The sequence below is a fragment of a genome, unplaced genomic scaffold (assembly GCF_019419815.1).
Source record: "Pyrus x bretschneideri cultivar Hongxiangsu unplaced genomic scaffold, Pyrus_bretschneideri_v1 Contig63, whole genome shotgun sequence".
Lineage (NCBI taxonomy): Eukaryota > Viridiplantae > Streptophyta > Magnoliopsida > Rosales > Rosaceae > Pyrus > Pyrus x bretschneideri.
Genome location: NW_025999802.1, coordinates 187,398 through 202,391, shown reverse-complemented (window position 1 = coordinate 202,391; position 14,994 = coordinate 187,398). Strand labels below are relative to the sequence as shown.

At 40.9% G+C, this 14,994-nt stretch overlaps 1 pseudogene; it reads left to right on the top strand.

The window, feature by feature from the left end:
- Window positions 1-597: 597 nt before the first annotated feature.
- LOC125471983 lies at window positions 598-14,643 on the top strand (annotated as a pseudogene).
- Window positions 14,644-14,994: the final 351 nt, after the last annotated feature.

The window sequence follows — 14,994 nt, the reverse complement described above, 5'->3', positions numbered from 1 at the left end:
CACGGGATCAGTTGGGGGTGGCATTCTGAGAGGTTAGGGGAGGGGAGTCCAAAATTGGCATGCCTCGTCTCCCTCTATCAGTTTTTACAGTCCCCAATCTCCCAAAAGCAGCTTTGTGTCGTGCTCCTCTTCCTTACCAACAAACGTCACATTTCCGTCGACAAGAAAATTCACTGGCGACTCTGGAAAAGTCCTATTCATCTTACAATTAGTATTGCTGTTCATGGTTTATCGGTATGGTCATGTAAGAATTGGAAAACAAGGCAAAAAGTTGAAAAATTGCGACTTTATAACGGTGCGCACCAAGGGGGTCCCATTCGGTCTCGACCCCAACAATGAACTTGCACGTTTCACGAATCCAGTGATCCACATTCCACAATACTTGCGGACGCGAAAGTGAAAGAAAACTAATTCAATCTATTTGTGGCCGTAGGATTGTAAACGAACGGCCAAAATTAAACCATCCACAGACTCCGCATAGAAGGGATCCGAAGAGGATCCAACCCGGAAACCCCAACAAAAGTAACAAGGACAGAGGAAGCTTGTTTTGTGTGTGGGTTAGTTGTGAGACTGCGTCGGCGTCGGCGTCCGCAGATAATGTTGAGCGGTGGTGGCGGTTGCTCTCGTCTTTCCCCTCACCTGCGACTTCGAGACTCCGACCTCCACCGGCTCCACCTCCACCTCCACCATCCGCAGCTGGGCTTCCGCTTTGGCTTTGTCTTTATCTTCGGCTTAGGGTTTTACAACACCAGAATCGCCCGCCTCCGCTGCTACCCCCGCCCTCCGCCTCTCAAACCCCTACCCTTGTCGTCTGCCCTCTCTCACTCTCACACAAGGGCGGTTCGTTTTTCCTCCATCCTTCCTTCTTCTAAGTCGTCTTCCCCCGACATTCTCGCCCTCCCCCATTGTTTTAGGTACTCTACTCTACTCCCTCCTCTTTCCCTTTTATTTTATTTATCTTTTGCTTGATTTATAAATTCATTCAGTTATGCAATTCACATTTCATTTTACTTGTGATTAAATTTTCCCTTTGCTACAACTTAATTATATCTTAAATCTGAAACGGTCTTCAGTGTTCGGAATCTCATCTTGATATTGTAATCATTCAATTTGGTTTAGAAATTACGATGCAGGAGTTAACATGAATCAATTGATTCAATTTTCCTTAAGATGGTTTCTGTTGATTACTTTAGCTACACACCCTGCAATGCAAGTACATCTAGTCATGTTTGTCTGTGGTCAAAACTCTGATTCCTTTCTCTTTTGCAAAGCCAACGAGAAGATGAACGCGAGCTTCCCCCCGAAGGATTGTCCTCTGTCGCAGGTTTCGTTCCACCTCTACTTTCCCTTTTTCACTTTCTCAACAGCATTTTCATATCACCTTATATATGTAAGCTTTTTCCTTAGTTTGATATTGTATGCAATATATTACAGTTAAACATCCGTAAGAATTTTGTTAGCATATTATGCCATAATTCCTTTTAGCTGCTTCTTCAAGTACCAAGTCGGTATATAGCGATTTTCGATTCTTCTACACTGTGACACAGTGCATCTGGTGACGTTAGATTTACAGATGCTAATTTTGACGAGGAGAACTAACCTTCTATGTCACCCAAGTCTAAAGTCATTTAAATAACTTCTAAGCAAAATAGGGGAAAGAAATTATCCACAGATTCGGAAAAGCACAAAGATTTCCTATGCTAACAAACACGCTTTGAATATAGTTTAAGGATTAAGGAAACTTCCAAGTTCCTCTATTTGGTTCATCTGAACTGCACCATTCCGATGTCCCCATATACATTTTCAGTTATTCAACATGTTGTCTTTCGTAAAAAAGTTATTCAACAAGTTGCATCTCAACACTCCCCCTTTGTTTCTAGTAAGTTTTCATCTAGTAAAAACATCATCTCCTTGTTGGGAACTGGAAACCCTAAACGTAAAGAATGCTGTGAACAATTGTATTTCTCAGTAATAGAGGAGTTTAACACCTCAACTTGTGCTGATTTTGTGGAGTTTAACAACCCTAAGCAACGCAAATAAATTTAAACGTGGTGAATAGACTCAACCACATCTCCGACATTCTAGGACTCCAGCTTGACTTGGTCTCTAAGTTGCCATGTCAACTTTATTTAACTAAAACTTAATTAAACATGACTAAATAACTCTTAGCACCCTCCCTTAAACTGTTTTCTCCAAAAAACAGTTTAGGGTTTTTCTACCAGCACATAACCTTCTTCATGATCGACCACGTCTCCTACATTGTAGGTGTTGAAAAAACCCGCACACTGGACCTTGTTCTTTGATGTAACCAACGGCAATAGACTAAACTAGCAAATATAGAAAACTTGGAAACACACAAGACTTATACTGGTTCGGCAGAACTTATGCCTACGTCCAGTTGTGATTTCCCTAGGTAGAGAAATCACCGCTTCTTTGATTAATAATAGAGATTACAGAACTTATGCAAACCCTAGAACTAATCTCAAAACTCTCTGCTGTTTTTCTGTTTTCTCTCTGCTGAAAATCAGCCTTGCCGCACCCTATTTATAGATATAGGGTTGGCTTACATATCCTTTACAGATTATAATTCCTATTCTAAGTGGAATAGGAAATTAGACTTCCTTTCCAATTCCAAATAGACTTCTAGGATTTCTAATCTAAATTGAATGAGGAAACTAAGATTCTTTCCTAGCCCTTTTAGGAGAAGAATTGGTGCACCCTTTCCCTAAAACAATCCTAAACAGAAAAGGACACAAATTGACGAGCCAAAAACTAACAATCTCCACCTTGGTGAGTCAAACCAAGTCTTGATCGTTTGCACCCCAGAGTATCTTTGAACCTTCTTGAAGTAGCCCTGGAAAACTTCAAGAGTCTTCACCTTGGCAACCTCCTTCTTGCCTCATTGCACCTCAGGTGAGGAGGTGCTCCACTTTAATCAATCAATGAGATTGATCAAGTTCAAACAATGCTTGAACTTCTTGGCCGGCACTATCTTTGTAAGGAAATCTGCGGCATTGTCATCCGTATGAACCTTTTCAATCCAAATTTCCTTAGACTCCACCCAATCTCTGATTCTGTGATACCTTGCTTCAATGTGCTTTGATCTTCCAGAAAAAACCTGATTCTTTGCCAAGTGAATGGCACTTTGACTATCACACTTAAGCTTCACACAATCTTGAGTGATTCCCATTTGACTTACCAAGCCACTAAGCCAAATTGCTTCCTTTCCAGCTTCGGCCAATGCAATATACTCTGCCTCTGTGGTCGATAAAGCTGTAATTGGTTGCAGTAGTGCCCTCCAACTGATTGGTCCTCCTGCGCATGTAAACACATAACCAGAAGTTGACCTTCTCTTGTCCAAGTCCCCTGCATAATCGGCATCCACATATCCTAACACCCCTGCATTTTCCTTTTGCTTCTCAAACATAATCCTTTGTCGCCAAGAACCCTTCAAATAACGCAAAATCCACTTGACTACATCCCAATGTTGCTTTCCTGGATTTGCCATGTATCTGGAAACGACACTGATTGCTTGAGCTATGTCAGGACGTGTGCATACCATTGCATACATGAGGCAGCCCACGGCATTAGCATAAGGCACCTTCTTCATTTCTTGTTGCTCTTCCTCGGACGTAGGACACTGTTGTCCACTTAACCTGAAGTGTGCTGCCAAAGGAGTCGAAACTACCTTTGCTTCTTGCATGTTGAACTTCTCAAGAACCTTCTGAATATACTTGGCTTGTGATATCCAAATCCTTCCAGCGGTCCTATCTCTCTGAATTTCCATGCCAAGGATCTTCTGTGCGGCACCTAGATCCTTCATGTCGAACTCCTCGCTCAACATCCTTTTCAAGTCTTGAATTCTAGACTTGTCTTGACAAGCAATTAACATGTCATCCACATATAGCAATAGCAATATGATCATCCCATCTTGGAACACATGATAGTACACACAACAGTCATACAAACACCTTCTAAAATTAATTTTCAGCATGAATGAATCAAACCTCTTGTACCACTGTCTTGGAGACTGTTTGAGGCCATACAGGGACTTCCTTAGCTGACATACTAGGTTTTCTTTCCCATATTCAACAAACCCTTCTGGTTGAGCCATGAATATCGTCTCCTCTAAATCCCCATGAAGAAACGCTGTCTTCACATCCATCTGCTCAATCTCCATGTCATGCTGAGCTGCCATTGCTAAAAGCAATCGGATAGAAGTATGCTTGACTACAGGTGAAAAGATCTCATCATAATCCACCCCTTCCTTTTGTGAGTACCCCTTAGCCACGAGCCTTGCTTTGAATCTCACGGCATCTTGTTCATGTAGTCCTTCCTTTTTCCTAAATACCCACTTGCATCCAACTAGCTTTCTGTCTTTGGGTTTAGGAACCAACTCCCAAACAGAGTTCTTGTAAAGAGACTCCATTTCCTCTGTCATAGCACTTATCCAACTATCTCGCTCATCACTTGCTATAGCTTCTCGATAAGTAGTCGGATCTCCTTGACTAATGTTAAGAGCATAATTAACTTCATTTTGGTCAAACCCAAACCTGTTGAGTTTCTTCTTGTTCCGCTTAGGTTTGTCCAGTGCTATGCATCTTTGGAATGCAGGTGGATTGTTGGGTGGAGTTTGACTCCTTTGGGATGTCTGGCGGATTGGAGTACCTTCAATCTGTCCTGTTTCTTGCTCCACCTGATTCCTAACTGGTGAATGATGCTGATGCTCTTCTTCTTCCTCAAAACCATCAGATTCGGCCTCTTGCTCAATTTGCTCCACCTGAGCTTCTTCTTCATCTGACCTGATTAACGGAATCTTTGTTGCTTCAATTTCAGCATCATCCTTCTTCTCCCTACTGCTCTCGACTTTATTCAGAGGCATGGTTGTCTCATCAAAGACAACATCTCGACTGACAACCTTTTTCCTGTTGTTGAAATCCCAAAGCTTGAAACCCTTCACTCCTTTCTCAAAACCTAGGAATATGCAAAGTATAGACTTCGGTTTTAGCTTGGACCTTTCATCACTTGGAATATGTGCATAAGCACTACAGCCGAACACCCTGAGCTTGGAATAATCCACCGGCTTCTCAGACCATACCTCTTCTGCACTCTTAAAACCGAGAACTGTAGATGGTGATCTGTTAATCAGATAACTTGCATGATTAACAGCCTCTGCCCAAAAACTATCAGGCAATCCTGCATGAAATCGCATGCTCCTTTCTCTCTCCATGAGAGTTCGGTTCATCCTCTCAGCAGCTCCATTTTGTTGGGGATTCTTCTTTACTGTGAAGTGCCTTATGATGCCTTCCTGCTTGCAGTAATCGGTGAACTCATTACTTGTATATTCACCTCCATTGTCACTTCTCAGATACTTGATCTTTCTTCCAGTTTGATTCTCGGTTTCTGTTTTCCATTCCTTGAACTTTGCAAAAACCTCGGATTTCTGCTTCATGAAATAAATCCAAACCTTCCTAGAAAAATCATCCATGAAAGTAACAAAATACCTGGCTCCACCATTTGATTTAGTTGGAGCAGGACCCCAAACATCTGAGTGAATATAGCTGAGTCGCTCCTTACTTCGGCTATCTGCACTGCTACTTGCAAATGATACCTTTCTTTGCTTCCCAAGAACACAATATTCACAAAAGTCCAGTTTGCAAGCTGACACGCCTTCCAACAGGCCTTGCTTGTGTAATTCTTGCAATCCCTTCTGGCTTATGTGCCCGAGCCTATGATGCCATAGTTCAGTCTTGTCTTCTATACTTTGATTTACAGAAACAGCTGCTCCCCCGACTATAGTGGTCCCAATTAACTTATACAACTTATTGGGTTGTAGGTCACCCCGCATTACCACTAGCGATCCTTTGGTTACCCTGAGTCTTCCTTTTTTAGACTTGTACCCATAACCGGCCTCATCTAAAGTACCCAAGGAAATCAAATTCTTTCTTAGTCTAGGGACATACCTGACGTTCCCCAAAGCTCGTATCATCCCATCGAACATTCTGATTCGAACAGTGCCGATTCCTCTTACAGGACATGAAGAATCATCCCCCATTAAGACTTCCCCGCTGCTGACTTCTTTGTAAGTATCAAACCATTCTTTTACTGCACACATATGAAACGTGCATCCAGTATCCAAAATCCAATTGGAAGCCTTGGAGCCCGATGTTACCGAAAGAAGTTCCCCGTCACTCTCATGTTCGGTGACTGCACTAGCGGAACCTGAGCTTCCTTCCATCTTGGCTTTCTTTTCTTTCCAAATCTTGCAGTTCCTCTTCCAATGATCGGCTGAACCACATTCGAAGCAACCTTCCTTCTTTTCCTTTTTCTTCTTGGATTTTGACCTACCTCTGTTGCCAGTTTTCTCTTCCCTTGTCTTTTCCCGCCCCCTCTCCTTGCCTTTGGCATAAAGGCCTTGAGAGCTTTCAGTTATATCATCTAGTTTAGCATATGACTGAAGAGCTTGAATTACGTCTTCAAGCTTCAAGGACTCTTTTCCAAACATTAGAGTTGTTCGAAAGTGCTTGAAAGACGAAGGTAGAGACCTTAGCAGGATGATAGCCATATCATCATCTTTGTAAGTTTCTTCGACTTTCTGAAGATTAGCTATGCAATTCTGGAACCTGCATACGTGATCTTCAATATCACCTCCTTCTTCTAGTCGAAGCCCGAATAGTTCATCCTTTAGAAAAAGTTTATTGGACACGGTTTTGCCCATATAAACATTCTCCAATTTTTCCCATGCTTCCTGGGCAGACATCTTTTCGGTGATGTGTGACCGAACTGATCTTGTGAGATGGATCTCGATGGAACTCTTGGCCTTCTTGAGAACCTTATTCCATGCTGCTTCTGTCATGCTTTCCGGCTTCTTACCATCAAGTGCATCATCCAAATCCTGCTGTATCAGTACGTTCTTCATCATCCTTTGCCAGTCCGTGAAGTCATCCTTGCCGTCAAAGGGTTTTAACGCAGGTCCTTGATCCGCATTCATCTTCCCTTTTAACATCGTAGAACACCTTGATCCTAGCTCTTGATACCAATTGTTGAAAAAACCCGCACACTGGACCTTGTTCTTTGATGTAACCAACGGCAATAGACTAAACTAGCAAATATAGAAAACTTGGAAACACACAAGACTTATACTGGTTCGGCAGAACTTATGCCTACGTCCAGTTGTGATTTCCCTAGGTAGAGAAATCACCGCTTCTTTGATTAATAATAGAGATTACAGAACTTATGCAAACCCTAGAACTAATCTCAAAACTCTCTGCTGTTTTGCTGTTTTCTCTCTGCTGAAAATCAGCCTTGCCGCACCCTATTTATAGATATAGGGTTGGCTTACATATCCTTTACAGATTATAATTCCTATTCTAAGTGGAATAGGAAATTAGACTTCCTTTCCAATTCCAAATAGACTTCTAGGATTTCTAATCTAAATTGAATGAGGAAACTAAGATTCTTTCCTAGCCCTTTTAGGAGAAGAATTGGTGCACCCTTTCCCTAAAACAATCCTAAACAGAAAAGGACACAAATTGACGAGCCAAAAACTAACAGTAGGACTCTGGCTTGACTTGGTCTCTAAGTTACCATGTCACCTTTATTTAACTAGAACTTAATTAAACATCACTAGATAACTCTTAGCACCCTCCCTTAAACTGATATCTACAAAAAACAGTTTAGGATTTTTGTACCACCACATAACCTTTTTCATGATCAATGCTTTGGACTGAACAAACACCAAGCATGTTCTTCAACTTCTTGAATGCGGGTTGCTTCAAAGGTTTAGTTCAGATGTCTGCAACCTGTACTCATTATTCATATAGTGAAGATTGTTGTAGCTGTCCCGAGGACATAGGCACAAATAGCCGGACCATGTTAATTCTCAGTGTTATTTGTCTTGGTTATTTTGTTGTCGGTTTTTTGAGTTTATTCTGTTTTTCTCAAGTTTAAATGCGATATTCACAACATGAATGAAAGCTTTCATCTAAATTAACAAAGGAAGACTTACATCCTCTCATGTGGTTGCTACAACCAATGTCCGCGTACCATGTCTCCTGATCAGTTTCTGTCGGTGCATGAAAGGCCATCAAAAGTGTATCTTCCTCCTTTTTCTTAGCAAAGTTTGATTATTCACCTATTTTCTTATGGGAACTTTGTGTAGCACTTATGCTTGTAGTGATCAAAATTTCCACATCTATAACACTTAACCTTCGCATAGTGGTCTCCTCTTTTTCCTGAGAGTCATTATCTCTCCAGAAAACACAAGATGATTTGCTATCATCCTGATTCCCAAACCGTCCACCGCCTCGATGGCCTCGACTACCTCTTTCATGACCTCTTCCTCCTCGAGCTCTTAAGGGCTTAGAGAAAGTGGAAGCTTTCAGCACTGTTTGTTCTTAATTGCAGTGGTGCGGTTAAGCCTTTCATGCACTAACAAAGAGCTTTGCAGTTCATCATCTCGTAACTTAACAACGTCCCTTGACTCCTCAATTGAATAGACAACATGGTCAAATTTCGGAGTCAATGATCTCAAAATCTTCTCAACGACTTTCACTTCTATGGTGCCACCATTAGATCTCATCTTGCTTCTTGTTCACAGGGTTCTAGCAAAGAAATCAGCGTTGGACTCACCTGATTTCATTTGTAGGGTTTTAAAGTCTTTGTTAGGGTTTGAAGCACTGCACTCTTCACTCTCTGACCCTTCATATTTCTTCTTCAAAGAGCCCCATATTTGTTTGGAGGTCTCCTTTGTTATAATTCTGACTTTCCTGTGGATCTTGCTCTTTGATGTATTCAGCAATAGACTAAACTTAAAAAATTAGAGAATAACTAGAAACACACAAGATTTATAGTGGTTCGACAAAACTTTTGCCTACATCTAGTTGTGATTTCCTTGGGTAAAGAAACCACGGCTTCTTTGAGTCAGTACTTTTGCAAAACTCTAGAACTAATCACCCTTTATCCATCTCGGCTGAGTTTGGCTTTTCTCTCTTTCCCTACCCTTGCCACACCTTGCATGCCTATTTTCTGATTAAGTTTCCTATTCTATATGGAATAGGAAAGCACACTTTCTTACCTTTTCCAATTAGACTTCCAGGATTCCTAATCTAATTGTATAAGGAAATTTTGATTCTTTCCTAGTCTTTATAAGAATAGAATTGGTGCATCCTTACTTTCGTTGTTGCTCAATCAACACGACTCCCCTCGACTCCCCTCTGTTGGGCTTCGATCCCTGATTCCACAAGGTGCCAGTATTCTTTTCATCTGAGGAATTTTTCCATCAGCATGCTCCAATTGTCATAATAACCATCAAACCATGGAATCACAGGTTGAACGAAATTCTCAGTGGCTTTGTGAGTTGCCAATGTTTCTTGTTGCTGCAAGACAGTCTCTTTTTTGAGTTCTTCCAGAGCCCCAAAGTTAGCCGAACTCCACGATAACCACTAACTTGACTTGTGCAGATTTTGTGGAGTTGCAACATAAATAAATTCAAATGTGGTGAACAGACTCAACTGCATCTCCTACATTCTAGGACCCTAGCTTGACTTTAATTAAAACTTAATTAAACATGATAGTACACACAATAGTCATGTAAACATCTTCTAAAAGTAATTTTTAGCATAAAGGAATCAAACCTTTTGTACCACTGTCTTGACAGTTTTCACATCCATTTGCTCAATTTCCATGTTATGCTGTGTTGCCATTGCTAAAAGCAATCTGATAGAAGTATGCTTGACTACAGGTGAAAGGACCTCATCATAATTCGCCCCTTCCTTCTGTGAGTACCCCTTAGCCACGAGTCTCGCTTTGAATCTCAGGGCTTGCTGTTCATGTAGTCCTTCCTTTTTTCTAAATACCCACTTGCATCCAACTAGCTTTGTCTTTGGGCATAGGAACCAACTCCCATACAAGGTTCTTGTAAAGAGACTCCATTTCTTCTGTCATAGCACCTATCTAATTAGCTTGCTCATCACTTGCTATAGCTTCTTGATAAGTAGTTGGATACCTTGACTAATGTTCAGAGCATAATTAACTTCGTCTTGGTCAAACCTAAACTTGTCAAATTTCTTTTTGTTTCGATTGGGTTTGTCTAGTGCAATGTATCTCTTGAATACAGGTGGATCGTGGGTTGGAGTTTGAACCCCTGGGATATCTAGTGGAATGGAGTGCCTTCAATCTGTCCTATTTCCTGCTCCACTTGATTCTTAATTGGTGAGCGATGCTAATGCTCTTCTTCTTCCTCAAAATTATCATATTCAACAACTTGCTCAATTGGCTCCACCTGAGCTTCATCTTCCTCTAGTTTCATTAACCGAGTTCTTGTAAAACGTATTGTGTTGTATGTCACTGCTTTCAACTTTGTTTAGAGGCATGGTTGTCTCATCAAGACAACATCTTGGCTGACAACCTTCTTGTTGTTGATGTCCCAAAGCTTAAAGCCGTTCACTCTTTTCTCAAAACCTAAAAATATGCAATGCGCAAACTTAGGTTTGAGCTTGGACCTTTCATCACTTGGAATATGTGCATAAGCATTGCAGCCGAACACCCTGAGCTTGGGGTAGTCCACTGGCTTCTTAGACCATACTTTTCTGCACTCTTAAAATCGAAAACTATAGATGGTGACCTATTAATCAAGTAGCTTGCATGATTAATAGCCTCTGCCCAAAAAAGATTAGGCAATTCTGCATGAAATCAATGCTTCTCTCTCTTTTCATGAGAGTTTAAGTTCCTCATGATGCCTTCCTGCTTACAGTAATCGGAAACTCCTTACTTGTATAATCACCTCCATTGTCACTTCTCAGGTGCTTGATCTTTTTTCCAGTTTGATTCTCGGTTTTTGTCTTCCATTCCTTGTACTTTGCAAAAACCTCGGATTTCTGCTTCATGAAATAAACCCAAACTTTTCTAGAAAATCATCCATGAAAGTAACAAAATACTTCGCTCCACCGTTGGATTTAGTTGGTGCAGGGTCCGAACATCTGAGTGGATATAGCTGAGTTGCTCCTTGCTTCGGTTATCTGCACTGCTACTTGTGAATGATACCTTCCTTTGCTTCTCGAGATCGCAATATTTACAGAAGTCCAACTTGCAATGTGACGCCTTCCAGCAAGCCTTTCCTGTGCAATTCATGCAACCTCTTCTAACTTATGTGCCCTAGCATGTGATGCCAGAGTTAAGTAGTCTTGTGGTGTGGAAACATCTGCTCCCGCAACTATCATAATTCCAATTAGCTTATACAACGTATTGGGTTATAGGTCACCTTGCATTACTACTAGTGATCTTCGGTCACATCACATTGAGTCGTTCCTGCTTTAGAATTGTACCTGTAGTCGGGCCTTGTCTAAAGTACCCAAGGAAATCAAATTCTACTTCATTCTAGGGATATATCTGACGTTCCACAAAAGCGTTGATTCCCTTTATAAGACATGGTGAATCGTCCCCATTAAATCTTCTCCGCTGCTGACCTCTTTGTAGGTACCGAACCATTTTCTTACTGCACACATATGGCATGTGCATTCGGTATCCAAAATCTACCTTGTGAAAGCCTTGGAGATTGATGTTACTGAAAGAAGCTCTCTGTCACTCACTTCTTCGGTGGCTGCATAAGCTGAACTTGAGTTTCCTTCATTCTTGCCGTTCTTCTCCTTCTAAATTTTGCAATTTTTCTTCCAATGATTGGCAGAACCACATTCGAAGCAATCATCCTTCTTTTCCTTCTTCTTCTCGGATTTTGATCTACCCTTGTTGCTGCTCTTCTCTGTCTTTGTCTTTCCCCACCCTCCTTGCCTTTGGCATAAAGGTCTTAAGGGTTTTCGGCTATGTAATCCAATTTAGCATATGATTGAAGGGCTTGAATTACGTCCTTAAGCTTCAGGGACTCATTTTCAAACATTAGAGCGGTTTGAAAGTGCTTGAAAGACGAAGGTAGAGACCTCAGCAAGCCACATCATCATCTTTGTTAGTTTCTTCGACCCTCTAAAGAGAGGCTATGCCATTCTAAAACCTTCATACGTGATATTCGTTATCACCTCCTTCTAGTAGGATCCTGAGTAGTTCATCCTTGAGAAATAGTTAATTGGACATGGCTTTGCCCATATAAACTTTCTCCAACTTGTCCCATGCTTCCTTAGCAGTTATCTTTTCTATGATGTGGAATTTGACTGATTTGGCGAGATGGATCTCGGTGGAGCTCTTGGCCTTCTTGAGAACCTTGTTCCATGCCTCTACTGTCATGGTCGTAGGCTTCTCACCAACGAGTGCGTCATCCAACTATTGTTGTATCAATACATTCTTCATCATCCTTTGCCAGTTTGAAGTCATCCTTGCCATCAAAAGGTTTTTAACTCAGGCCCTAGGTCTGTGTTCGGCTTTCCTTTCGACATCGCAGAATGATCTAAGCTCTCAATACCAATTGTTACATTCTGACTCTCTGGATTGAAGTATCTGGCAATAGACTAAACTTAGCAAATTAGAGAATAATTAGAAACACAATAGATTTATACTGGTTCGGCAGAACTTTTGCCTATGTCCAGTTGTGATTTTCCTAGGTAGATAAACCACTTCTGTGATTAATAATAGAGTTACAGTACTTCTGCAAAGTCAATTAGTCACCCTTTATCCCTCTCGGCTGTCCATGGCTTTTCTCTCTTTCCCTACCCTTGCCGCAACCTATCTATAAGTATTAAGTTTCCTATTCAATATGGAACAAGAAAGTACACTCTCTTACCTATTCCAATTAAACTTCTAGGATTCCCAATCTAATTGTATAAGGAAATTTAATTCTTTCCTATTCCTCTTAAGAGAAGAAACGGTGCACCTTTACCTTCGTTGTTGCTCAGTCAACGTGACTCCCTCTACTGGGGCTTCGATCCCTGATTCCACAAGGTGCCAGTATTCTTTTAATCTGAGGAAGTTTTCCATCAGCATGCTCCAATTGTCCTAATAACCATCAAACTGTGGAATCACAGGTTGAACAAAACTCTCAGTGGCTTGTCAGTTGCCAATGTTTCTTGCTGCTGCAAGACACTCTTTTTCGAGTTCTTCCAGAGCCAAAGGGGCTCTGATACCAGATATTGGGAACTGGAAACCCTAAACGTAAAGAATGCTTTGAACAATTCTATTCAGTAATTGAAACCTGAGGATTCTCATTAAAACTGACTGAAATAAGTTTACATCTTAAATAGAGTTAGCCAAGCTTGACAATAACCAGTAACTTGACTTCTACAGATTTTGTGGAGTTTAGCAACCCTAAGCAACGGAAATAAATCCAAACGTGGTGAACAGGCTCAGCTGCATCTTCTACATTCTAGGACTCTAGCTTGACTTTAATTAAAACTTAATTAAACGTGACTAAATAACTCTTCACACTCCTTTAGAGGGATGCTACTCTCGTGGAATATATCGTTCTATATTTTCGATTGACCTTCCCTCGTAGATTCTGAACCTGTACTTTTGGTTGCTTGCTGCATATCACCTTGTATCTTCATAAATAAGGTTTTCCATTTGTTCTTTATATATTAACTTCTTTTGTACACTTTCTGTATTCGTCTTAAGATGTGCAACTTATTTCTCTTTTGTTATCATTCCCAGGAGGAATAGTCGCACTGGGAAAATTTGATGCCCTTCACATTGGTCATCGAGAACTTGCGGTTCAAGCATCCAAGGTTGGACCTCCGTTCCTTTTGTCATTTGTTGGAATGGCTGAAGTACTGGGTTGGGAACCAAGGTGTTGTCATTTGTTATGATCTGAGCTGCACATTGGAACTCAATTTCCTTGTTTGGGTGGTTCTAGCTTTGTTAAATTAACTTAATATATTCTTGTAAATTCAATTGAACAGAGCTCCCATAGTTGCTAAATGTGATCGCAAGTGGGTTCTTTCCTCTTGGGCCTCGTACTGTGGTGACATGGCACCTGCAGAGTTTGAGATTGAATTTTCAAGTGTTCGACGTCTAACACCAAGGCAATTTGTTGAGAAATTATTGGAAGAGCTTGGAGTGTGTGGGATTGTGGCAGGTAAGTTAATTTAAAGAAATCCATTGATTACATACTTTAAGTTAGAAATGGATTTTGCAATGGCTGGTTGTGGCAGGTGAAAACTACCGATTTGGATAGAAAGCTGCGGGTGATGCGACAGAGCTGGTGAGGTTGTGTGAAGAGTATGGCATTGGGGCTTATATCATAAACTCTGTTATGGACAAGAATGAATGCTCCATAAATGTACAGTCGAGTGATTTGAAAGACGGGACAAGTCTCGTCTACTTGCGTTCGCCATGCCCTTGCCGTGGGAGATATGAAGTATGTCTCACAACTCTTGGGTCGGCAGCATCGTCTGATAATGAATGCTGCGAAGGACCAGGAAGGATTTCCTTGCAGCAAACACAAGTTATCAGTTCCAAAGTCTAGTTTGTTAGATCTGGCTCCAAAGGAGGGTCTATACGAGAAGTGTTATCTTTGTATTGGGGAGGATGATGACCGAGCATCATCGTGTAGGGTGGTGGTTGACACTGGGTACGTCCATATAGAAATGGATGATGAGGTAGACGTGGGCGTATGTAATAGAGTTGGTACACAGGACTTGAGGCTCTTACGTATTGAATTTGGTGATTCGCAATCCTGAGTATGTTTAAATGATTTGATTTTCATTTCGTCTTTTTAAAAGAAGGATGAAATCTTTCATCCTTTTCCGAAAAAGAATGAATGGCGCACACATGATGAGAGAGAGGGAGAGAGAGAGAGAGAGAGAGAGAGAGGTATTACCCTTCTGATTGTGCTACCTCATGATGGATTCATGGATGATGAGGGTACATCACACATATCATTATTATAACTCATAGATTTTGTACAAAAATTAAAAATTTTAGTTATAGAAAATATTTTACACGGGAGTGAAGAAAAATGTTGTAAGACCAATGAACGTAACTTACCATTAATTAGGTCTTAAAACTAATTTTTCTTGATTTTTAAAGGTTAAAAATAGAAAAATTAATATAACC